Here is an 11,932-nt window from a genome sequence, read left to right as displayed (position 1 = left end):
TTTTCATTGGCTAAGACCTGCCGCTGTTCCATAGTATGATCCCATGTCTCTGCGTGTATTGGCAGAGACAGGGCCTTATGTTTCACGTGATAAAAACTCTGTTCTCCCATTGGATAGACTCAAGCTCACCCCGTCGTTCACTCAGGAAGTCTCCTCCCGTTCTCTGAAGTTTGCCCCGCCTCTTATAGTATCTCCGTATTGCCACGCCCCTCAGGCAATGATTGACGTCCCAGGCAATATTCCATTTGAAAGCGCGCGGGGGTGGGGGGGCGGAAGCATATGAGCACAAATGTCAATTTGCATACAAATACTGTATATTAGATATATATGCAAATATATGCAAATCCTTGTTACACATCCTAGGAGTCCAAACTGGGAGGACCAGTAGTGCAGGTGCTGAGGTTATAGAATTATAAATTATAAATGAAATTAGGATATTTTCTTTTAAATGTAAAACACATTTTACAGTATTGAAATGTAAATCGGTACTACATTTAAAAATAAAAGGTGTATACTTAGGCGAAATCAAAAGACGCCTGCTTCTTGGAAGGAAAGCGATGACAAACCTAGACAGCATCTTAAAAAGCAGAGATACCACCTTGCTGACAAAGGTCCGTATAGTTAAAGCTATGGTTTTCCCAGTAGTGATGTATGGAAGTGAGAGTTGGACCATAAAGAAGGCTGATCGCCGAAGGATTGATGTTTTTGAATTATGGTGCTGGAGGAGACTCTTGAGAGTCCCATGGACTGCAAGAAGATCAAACCTATCCATTCTTAAGGAAATCAGCCCTGAGTGCTCACTGGAAGGACAGATCGTGAAGCTGAGGCTCCAATACTTTGGCCACTTCATGAGAAGAGAAAAGACTCTGATCACGAAGAGTCGGACATGACTAAATGACTAAACAACAACAGCAACTTACGTGTGTGGTTGGCTGCTGTGAGAACAGGATGTTGTACTAGATGGGCCTGATCCAGCCAGTCCCTTCTGAAGTTCATTAGGTACAGGGTGATACTATATTCAGGTCAGTTTCTCATGGCAAAGGTAGGGAGCAATGCCTATTGAGGAAGTCATTGTGTTAAAAAATTCTTGCGTGTTTTAATACCAAGAGATACTGACCCAATTTAAAAAAATCAACCCCCTTTCTCATGTTCTACTAAAAACTAAAAGATGAAAGCCTGCAAGCTACGCAGAAATCCAAGTATGCACCCTACCTCTCAAAATGGTGGGTGAGGATCTGAGTTAAACATCAAAAAACAACGATCTAAAGCGAACCAACGAAACTGCAACTATGTTAAGATGTGAAACAAGGAAGCTACTTATCACCATGTTCTATTGACGCCCAAATGTTAAGCATTAAATATTAAATATTATCTTTATTGAATTATGTGTACACTGCACTTGCGTATCTTGTTTGCATAGCTTTTGCTAGGCCATATATACTTGCCAGATGCAGTGAGGCAGGGTGTAGCTGTCGATGGTGGCATACTTATCCACAGTGCTATTTTTCTAGAAAAAGAGGTGCCAGAACTCTCAATGAACACCTCTCTTGTTCTCTTATAATGGCAATGGCACCCATGTGAGAGGTGTCAGAACCGAGTTCCAGGCAAGTTCTGGCTGAAAAAAAGCCCTGCTTATCCACAGTCTGCTGGAGAGGGGTTGTTCCATTTTTGGCTTACAACAGTGGCAGTTTTGCGAATTTCCATGTCACAGCAATGCTGGCTGAAAACAGGATGGGCCCCTATGCTTTAATAGTGCTTCCATATTTCATTCATTCAGCCACATTCTGAATACCAAGAGGACCTGCATGGTGGAAAGGCATCTTATACAGTCGTACCTCGGTTCTTGAACGTCCCAGAAGTCATACGTTTCGGCTCCCGAACACCCAGGAGCTTCTTGCAGCCAATCTGAAGCTGTGCTTTGGAAGTCAAAAGTTTTGGAAATCAAACAGACCTCCAGAACAGATTCTGTTAGACTTCCAAGGTACGACTGTAACTGCAAAAGTTTCAGGCTGAGTTCATGGATCTATATACTGGCCGTTTCCCAAGAAGCTGTGGCCAATCATGAATTCCCAGGTCCTAATTTCCTAATTTATTTATTATTACGGTCGAGGACAAGTTCATAGAATTCCCAGGTCATATTGATCATGTGTCTCCCATATACACACAGGTTTCCCCTGAAAAACATTAAGGTGTTCACCAAACATATGTGTGATCCAGACCTGCAACACAAAGTATTGCTAGGTAGGGGCCCTTAGTAGTCTGGTGGACAGAGGGCTCATCCATACTTAACTTTGCTCTGCATTTCTAGGCACAGGTCTGGACTTTCCACGTCTGTGTCTGAGCGCTTTTTTTTGCCGGCACTTTCCCTGCAAAAACTGTTCTTTACAGCTGAAATGGAGCAAATGGAAATCAGCAAAAAATCTTAATTGCCATTTGTTCCGATTCAATGTTAAAGAATGGGTTTTCCTGGGGAAAGCGGTGGGGCAAAGATGAATAACTCAGACATCAAGTAGGTATATGTGCTCCAGTGCCTAGAAAGCACAAGGTAAAAGTTAAGTGTGGGTGAGCACAGAGTGCAAGTCACTGGGTTCAGTTCCAGTATCATCTCAGTCAGTGGCTTGTCAGCTAATAGCTTCCGGTACTTAATTGTCTTAAGATTGCTTCCAGGTGACCTGTTTATTAAGCACACATCCTGATTCATTCACACCATTTTTGCAAGGAGGATAGTCAACATCAGCTGCTGACTGAACAGCCATTCTGATTTGTTTGTGGGGAGGTTACAGGACCCTGCATCAAAGCAATAGTTACCACCCCACACTTTCCAAAGCATTTCCATCTGTTTGATTGGGGCAAGGGGGAGAGACTTTGTTATGGAAGAGTGCCAAATGAACTTTAAATGTGCAACCAGAAGTCCCTGGCATGCAAATGGAATCTCACCCCAAAACAAGGACAGTCTGGAAGTGCTCTGTGTTCCCCAATCAAAAAAAGAAGGGAGGGGAACCAAGTCATGGCTGGCCTTATGCTACAGCCTTGCAATGATCATATGATGAAATGGAGATAGCAATCAGCCTATCAGCATTGCTGCAGAAAATAAGTCGCATGAGAGGAACAGGATGCTTTAATTCCAGCAGCATATAATTAATTTAAAACATTAGGAAATGCAATTCACACACACACACACCACTTACTGTACAGATCACATGGAAGCATCCTAACCTTCAACTTGTTCTGAGACCATTTCTGAATTTTTCCATGAAAATTTAGGAGAACTATCAACACAGTAACTGTGTGTGGCCAGCGTGATATAGGAAATAGAGGGGCAGAAGGATACAGAGGGAAGTGGTGGTTTTAAACAACAACAGAGGTTTGAATGACACACAAAGGAAGGAAAGAGAGGAGGGAAAGAGACAATTTCAAACAATGGCAGAGGTTCGAATGGAGTGACCAGAGGGTAACACTGAGCAGGTTTGATTACAGCGGAAAGGGAGTTGGGAAAGGCTCTGTTGTGTCAGCTTGTTTTGTGTTAGCTTCTGTGTTGCACACATCTCTGCTATTTCTCCTTGTTGAGATTGGTTTGCTTGTTTGTTTGCTTTTTTATTTTTATTTTTTAAAAGAACGCTCACCATATTCCCAAGGCTGGATCTAGATACATCAAAGAAGCGTTTCAGTTAAACGCATTGTAAACTTTGCATGAGAAATCAGGTTGGCAAAAACGGAACTCCACAGCGGCATCTGGTATCACAGTGTTATAATGCGTGTATGACACATATAAAGTGCTTTTTCTTTGCCAATGTAGCTGAGTTCCAAGCCTGCTTTACTGAAACCTCTGCTGTTGCTTAAAACAACAATGTTTGTTTCTGTGTCCCTCCATTCACTTTCCCCAAACCTCTGCCCTTGTTTGAGTACAGGAAGAAGGTGGAGACACTGAAAGTTAAAATGAAGACTGTTTTAAACTTCTCCACGGCCTCATATTCCATTGTACCTTCCCACAATATATTTCACTCCAGGTACCATGTGTTCTCTTCAACATGAAGTTCCAGATTCACTGTATTAATTTAGGAGAGCTAATTTGTTAACAAGCAAACACCCATATATGTACAACATCCATCAACTGAACTTAACCTTCTCTAACTGAACAAGTTAACAATAGGTTTGCTCTTTATACTATTTATTTATTTCATGAAATTTATATACTGCTTGATTGTAGAAACAAACCTACTTTACAAAAAGTGTTTTACAAAAAATATAAAACAGAAGATAAAACAATAAAATGGTCACTAAGAAATTTGCAACTGTAATTTAAAACACACTGTATAGAAGGTTAAAATCTATTTGCAGAGCATAATTCTTTCTGAGATGGAAAATGCAAGATGCCTTTTCAAATACAGTGGTACCATGGTTCTCAAACGCCTTGGTACTCAAATGCCTTGGTTCTCAAATGCCAAAAATCTGGAAGTAAGTGTTCCAGTTTTCGAACTTTCTTTCGGAAGCCAAATGTCCAATGCGGCTGTTGGCTACTGTTTCCGGGGCACCTGCACCAATCAGAAGTTGCACTTTTGGTTTTCAAACATTTCAGAAGTTAAACGGACTTCTGGAACGGATTAAGTTTGGTGCCTTTGTTTTTGCTATTTATTTTGCTAATTATTCTTGTGGCTTTTTCGGTTTTCATGACTGTGTGGAACCCAGTTCAGCTGCTGATTGATTGACTGATTGTGTGACAGCGGAAATGGATAAAAGCCCCCCCATCCAAACAATGTCTATCATCATTTTTTTATCAAAACAATGTCTATCAAAATTTTTTTATCATCTACAATACTGTCTTATTTATTTAATAGTACAGTACATTTATTATTGCTTATTTTATGGATCAATTGTCTTGTTAGCTAGTAAAATTCATGTTAAATTGCTGTTTCAGGGGTTGTTTTTAAAAATCTGGAACAGATTAATCCATTTTGCAGTACTTTCTATGGGAAAGTTTTGGAACATTTTGCTTTTGGAACGGACTTTGGGAATGGATTAAGTTTGAGAGCCAGTGTACCACTGTAGACAGAAGCAAGACTGACTCCACTTTCATTTGCTTGATTCATGTTATACAATGCTTGTTAGAAACTTTCTGAGCCACAGGTAAGCCAATAAGAGAGATGCTTTGCTATGCTGTTGCTTCTATAGGATGATTAAGCATACATTTATTAATAAGTCTATAGGAAATGGTTAGCTATTGTGAGAACATTTTCTTGTTTACATGCCTGTATAAAAGGGTTTGGGGAAAACCCCAACTTGGGGTGCAGTTCTGAACAAGCTTTTCTGGTGGCTTTTCTCACTGTCACCTTTCTCGTCTGCAGCTTGATATTAAAATCTGATTCTATGTCCGTTTGAAAGACGCGCTTCCTGGTCTCTCATCGTTGCTGGGACGAAGTGACTTGGTTGTGGCCGGACCTCAGGTGGACTTTTGCCCCACATCACTTCTAACACCTGGCAGCCCTATCACATCCATGCCACTGAGCCCGGCCCCTTGCCTGCCCTTCGTTTGGCCAGCATGGCACATGGCTATTGGCTTGGCACATTTGGCACCACTGGCTCCGTCCCACTGCAATTCCAGCTCAGGGACACTGTGGACGCAATCAAATGACAGGGCATTTTTGTTTGCTCTTGTGAAAGGCACTTCCCTCCCTTTAATGTCTTCTTTTGTAAAACAAATTGCCCACTCCTATCTTGATCCACTATCTTTGTTGACTTAGGTTTCCTCAGTTTAGCAAGCAAGATATTATATAAGGCTGAATAAATAACACGAGAGCACAATCTCGCTGGCGCTGTGCTGCATGATAAGGGGGTCGTTGAACTTTTCCTGAAAATGCAGTTTAGGATCATGTTTTCTTCACTTTCTCTCCGGCTAAATCAGAATATGCGTCCTCCCCATAATCACCCAATCTTGCTTCCACAAGCTCCAGCTCTATTAAAATGTTAGATGTGAGGTCAATCTTTGGCTGAGCTGGTTCCCCCTCATAATGTAGGTATGGTATGGGTGCAACCTAGAATTCTAGCCTGTAGCAACGTTTCAGTTAACAAATGTCTTGGTGGCACAGAGAATTTGCAAACCTAGCTGTGTATCTTGCTACACCAGAATACAGAAGGACCTGAGATTTAATTTGGAAGGCTTTTAGGTGATATATGATAGGAAAATATGTCCCATAGGACAATAGACTTTAATAATAAATGCCTGAGGGTAAAGGTAAAAAGGTAAAAGACCCCTGGACAGTTAAGTCCAGTCAAAGGTGACTATGGGGTGTGGCGCTTATCTCACTTTTCAGGCTGAGGGAGCCAGCATTTGTCCACACACAGCTTCCTGGGTCATGTGGCCACCATGACTAAACCGCTACTGGCGCATGGAGGACTGTGATGAGTGCCAGAGCGCATGGAAACGCCATTTACCTTCCCACCGCAGTGGTACCTATTTATCTATTTGCGCTGGTATGCGTTCAAACTGCTAGGTTGACAGAAGCTGGGATAGAGCAATGGGAGCTCACTCTGTCGTGGGGATTTGAACCGCTGACCCAGCAAGCCCAAGAGGCTCAGTGGTACTTTAGACTACAGTGCCTCAGGGTGGGGAGTGTAATGGTGTAAAAGTGACCCTTGATAATAGGAATACACATAGCTGCCAAGTTTTCCCTTTTCTTGCGAGGAAGCCTATTCAGCATAAGGGAAAATCCCTTTTAAAAAGGGATAACTTGGCAGCTGTGGGAATACATGCTATACTTCACTGTCAAAAGCGCTTGTTTAAGTAAGAAGGGTTGATGTGCTACATTCATTTCGGAAAAGAAAAGCAGATGGTTTAAAGGTGGGCAGAAGGATGGATAGAAAAAAAACATATGTTGATGCCTGTCTTGAATCCTCCTTTGAAACAGCGGCAGGGTCCAGAATCTGCCATTTAAATTTCCCAGAATGCCTCTGAGTTACGCTATTCTGGGAGCAGCATTGTGGGAAATATCAGGCCCTGCTGCCTCCGCTTGTTGCCTCCAAGGAAACAGGACGGCATCCACGACAGCCTGCCAGAGGGCAACTTGCCAAGGGCCTCGTCACGCCTGGAGCCGGATGCTCCTGGAGAAGTCCAAGATCTTTCGCTGGAGAGAGGCTTCTTCGTGCAAAGTGTGCCTACCATTGACCTGCCATGGCCCATTAATTAGCAAACAGTTGGAGGAAACACCCTCCAGTTGGAGGAAACACTGTGTGCCAGCCAGAGGCAAAAAGTGTGCAGAGCAATAGATGCGACCTGTACCTTTGTACAGTAGGTTATGTTTCTGTCTTGCAAAAGACAGATATTTCCGCACATACCTGCCTCCTCCTCCCAGGCAAACAAAAGGCATTGCTACAGTTCAGGTAAACATTCCAGGTGGGCTAAAGCATCCAAGGAGGATGTGGACGATGGGATGGGGTTGTGGTCTAGGGAGAGTCTTGAGGGCTACACAGAGACATCTGGAGGACCCATATTTTCTATGGGCCTGAGGTTCTCCCCACCCCTGAATGATCAGATTGCCCTTTTTCATATGTGTATCCAAAATGGGTAGCTGTGTAGAATCCATGGAGCATCTTTAAAGCCATATTGTGATCCATATATTCCAACTTTCACAATTTGTTCGTATTTTCCAAGTTTCCGTTGCTCCTCTTTTTCACACATCTTTGGTGTCTTCTTTTGGAAGGGAAACCTTGTTAAAATGATCAGTGTGGAGAACTAGAGTTGCTCTTTCTCAGGGTTCACAGGCCATCCAGTAAGTTAAATCCCAGAGCAGGGGGAGTGGGAGAGGGAAATATATCATGGCTTCAAATCCCTATTACGTAATGCACACACAGGCGTCTGCCTTCTCATACGCTGAGGTCTGCTGTGAACTGTTGACAATAACCCTTTCCCAAACAATGATGTTTGACTAATATGCATGAAGTCAAAGGAACAAATGGCAACACCTTCTGCGCTTTTAAATCCGCGAGCAATAATAAAGGCCGGTTCCACAACAGCAGTAGCCATGAAACGGGAACCAGAAACGAGAGACACTGAGAGGCGGAAAGTGGTGGTTCGAAATGACAGAGAGATTTTAGTAAAGCAGGGATGGAGGAAACTGAGAGGAAAATTGGCTATTAATCCCCGGGCCATAGACGATGACAAAGTACCGGTAAGCATAGATGCTCTCACAATGAGCAGCATGAACAGACAGTTCAGAGATGAGAGAACCCCAGCGGCAACTGCTCTTTCAACTGAACCAATGGAGCAGGTGGAGTGGGCTGTCTCACCTCAGTTCTCCCTCTGCTGCACACATAAATGGATCTTCTCAGTTATGGATATTCTCAATTTTCTGCTCCCTTGGCTCAGCACCCTGTGTGGGGGAACTGGCCACCCTCAATCTGCTGCTGTGTGGTGATGGACAAAATGGCCGGGATCCTATATGTCCATTGGTTCCAAGCTTCTCAAGTCACCATGCACTGTGCCCCACGGTGTGAGAACTGGCTCTAAAATAAGAAACGGCCCCAAGAGGGTTGGAGTGGGCAATCCTGTGCAGGAAAGGCCCAATATGTTTTGCTGCCTGAGGCAAAGGACAAATGGTGCGCACACCCACCCATTCCACCCACAGAAGCCAATAGAACTGGCAGGTGCATCTCATTGGAACACAGCTCAGTCTTCCAATAGCTCTCTGCTGTTTGCCACCCAACAGCATCTGCCACCTGTGGTAGAGCCGGCCTCAGTCCTGTTGCCCAGCTTTGTCCCACTATACCCGTCAATCCTCTTAGATTGCATACACACGATACATTTAAACCACATTTAAAGTACATGACTCACTCTTCGCAATAACCCTGGGAACTATAGTTTACCCTCGCAAAGAGCAGCACCCTTAACCACAGTTCCTAGGACCCTTTGCAGAAAGTCATGTGCTTTAAATGTATGGTGTGTATTCAGACTTGCATTCCCAAGATGTTATTTGCCTTCTCTCTCTCTCTCTCGCCATCTCTCATTCCCTTCATGCCACTCTCCCAGGCCTTCTTCACCCCACTTTGGCCTTCTGTGCAATTACTGTTGCTCCCCCCTACCTTTTTCTTGAGGCGCCTCTATGTCTCCTTGTCTGGAGAGAGCAGACATTTCTATATCACGCAAAGCAGGGTCATTTTGGGTGGGTTTCTCAGCTTCCCAAAGGGAAAGCCCAGTTCTTTGACCCATGGTGCAGAGAGGCTAGAGGACCTCTGACCAAAGAAGGACCTTCAGAGACTATAGGGCAACAAAGAAGCATTTAGTATAGACTCATTGAGCAGGACTATAAGGAAGTGGCAAGCACACAGGTTAGCAAACAGCTTCTGAGGGAAGGAACAGCCACTGTCATCCATGCTGGGCAGGATCAGTCATCCCATTCCAATATCCTTCCTGTCTATTCCAGGCGCCAAACACCTGATGAAGCCACAAGTTCTCATTACAAGACTGAGTCACCTAACATGATTCTGCCAGCCTTTGATTTTTGAGGGGAAGTTTTGGTCTAATATGGGCCCAGATCATCCCATCAGCCACCAATTTGTTTGAAGCCATTAGGCTGTCTTCTCATCTAATAACCGGTAGAGTATATGCAGCAAAGTACAAAGAGGAAGGCAGAAACTGAATGCACGTGGAACAGGCCTTGCCCGGGGCAGTAGGAGGGCTAACTTTTCATTGAGCTGTCAGAGGTTCATGATGCGTTTAAACTAATTTGCTTCCCAGGAAACTGTTCCTAGTTACAGTATGAAGGGGGTGGGGACACACACACCCTGTCGGATTGCCTCCTGTAATTCTCTATTCTTGGACATAAAGGTAAAGGACCCCTGACAGTCCAGTCGCAGACAACTCTGGGGTTGCGGTGCTCAGCTCGCTTTACAGGCTGAGGGAGCCAGTGTTTGTCTGCAGACAGTTTTTCCGGGTCATGTGGCCAGCATGACTAAGCCGCTTCTAGCAAACCAGAGCAGCGCACGGAAACGGCGTTTACCTTCCCGCTTGGAGCAATACCTATTTATCTACTTGCACTTTGACGTGCTTTCGAACTGCTAGGTTGGCAGGAGCTGGGACCGAGCAATGGGAGCTCACATCGTCGCAGGGATTCAGACCGCTAACCTTCTGATCGGCAAGCCCAAGAGGCTCAGTGGTTTAGACCACAGCGCCACCCGTGTCCCTTATACTCTTGGACATACACAGAGGTAAAACAGAAAATAGGATCACACATAGTTCTAGTCCTCATGGGCTCTCCATGCCTAAAGCTGAGCTAAGAGGTGGCCCTTTCACTCCAACTGCTCTATTTGTAACTTTTATTTTTTAAGCACCTAGCATCCTAGGGTAGCTGAGGCCCAGTACCCTGGGCCTTTCAAATTGGACAGCCAAGTCTCTGAGCATCCATTTAAATTTCCTACAATGTTCTGGATAGCACTATATCAAGTGTTTTACCTGGCACTGAAAATACCATAAAGACAGCACCGTGAGAAATTTTCTGTGGAGGCTGTTCCACAGTTCAATATTGGGTTCTACTGACAGATGATAGAAGAATGGTTCAACATTTATTGACAAATAACTAGTTGTTATAACTGAGGGGCAGATAAGGATTCCAACACTGGACATCTGCCTAACTATAACACGGGATATAGTTTACATGGTCAAATTGACCAAAAGGGAGAAGGTACAGTCTTACAATATTTTTGTTGAAAAAAAATGTGTTTTTATCACATGCTGGTGTAAATAAAACGCAAGTAAATACAAATCCGCACATCTTGTTGGGAACATTGTGAAATGTTCGTTAATGTGTTGAACTAACCAGTACTTGTAGTTTTAGTTATATTCTGTAGGAGACTATATACTAGAGTTAGTGAACCCCAATCTTAGGCTCAGCTTGTATATACAGGGTGAGTCTTTTAAAAGAGGCCCTGTGGAAAATGTGTACTCTGTATCCACGGGGCCTCTTTTAAAGGACTCACCCTGTATATGTGTGTGTTTGTGTAAATAAAACTGTATTTCCCCCAAGTCCAGAAACCTCAAGTTATTTTCCTGCCACAGGAAACAGAAACTAAGTATGAATAAGAGCCACCCAAACATCTCAGTGATTAGGCTGAACACGATACAAATGAAAAGAGGGTTACTAGAAATATTTCAGTTTTGAGTATCAAAATGGAAAAGGGACGTGTATAAATTGGTTTTTCCGTATAAACATTCCTAAGAGGATGGAGAAATATTTATCAATTTCAAGAAAGCCAAGGCTGGAACTTTGCCAAGGTTCCAGCCTCCATGGGCGGCTTGAAAATATTTGTATACACAAATTATCAGTGCTTTTGATCTTAATGAACTCTGAGTGGAAATTTTTAAGTGATGGAAGGTTTGGATGTGATAGAACAGAAGGGAGACAGGAGGAAAGTAGCAACAGAAAGTTTGTTCAAAGTCTGAGGAATATGACGTCTGGGTAGATCCAAATTGTTGCTAACATCTATTATTCCTCCAGTTTGTATAATCCTATATAATAAAGTGCAAGTGTCTCTGCGTCCAGTCCCTGTGTCCGCGCTTACTGCGCATGTGCCCTACGGACACAGGGATTGGATGCAGAGACTGGACGCACACTCGCACGCTCTCCCCCCCACCCCTCTGCCTACCGTTTACCTGCGGCCGCCAACCGCCGCTCCCCCCCCCACCCCGGCCACTCCGCTTTGACCTTTCGGTCTCCGAAGCCCCGTCTCAATGCTGGAGGTGCACGGCGAGGCGGCGGGGGAGAGAAGCGCTCCCCCCGCCGCCGCCTTGCCGCGCACCACCAGCATGGGACGGCGCTTCCTCAGCGAAGGCAAGCAGGCGGGCTGTCTGCCTGCTTGCCTTCACCGAGGAAGCCGAAGCGGCAGCGGGCACCGAGGGAAGCTGGCCTTGGCTTGGCGGCGGCGGGAAGAAATTCCTCCCCTTCTT

Source organism: Zootoca vivipara, chromosome 13, assembly GCF_963506605.1.
Source record: "Zootoca vivipara chromosome 13, rZooViv1.1, whole genome shotgun sequence".
In the NCBI taxonomy this organism is placed as follows: Eukaryota; Metazoa; Chordata; class Lepidosauria; order Squamata; family Lacertidae; genus Zootoca; species Zootoca vivipara.
The sequence above is the reverse complement of the archived record's forward strand: the minus strand, read 5'-3'. Positions refer to the sequence as shown.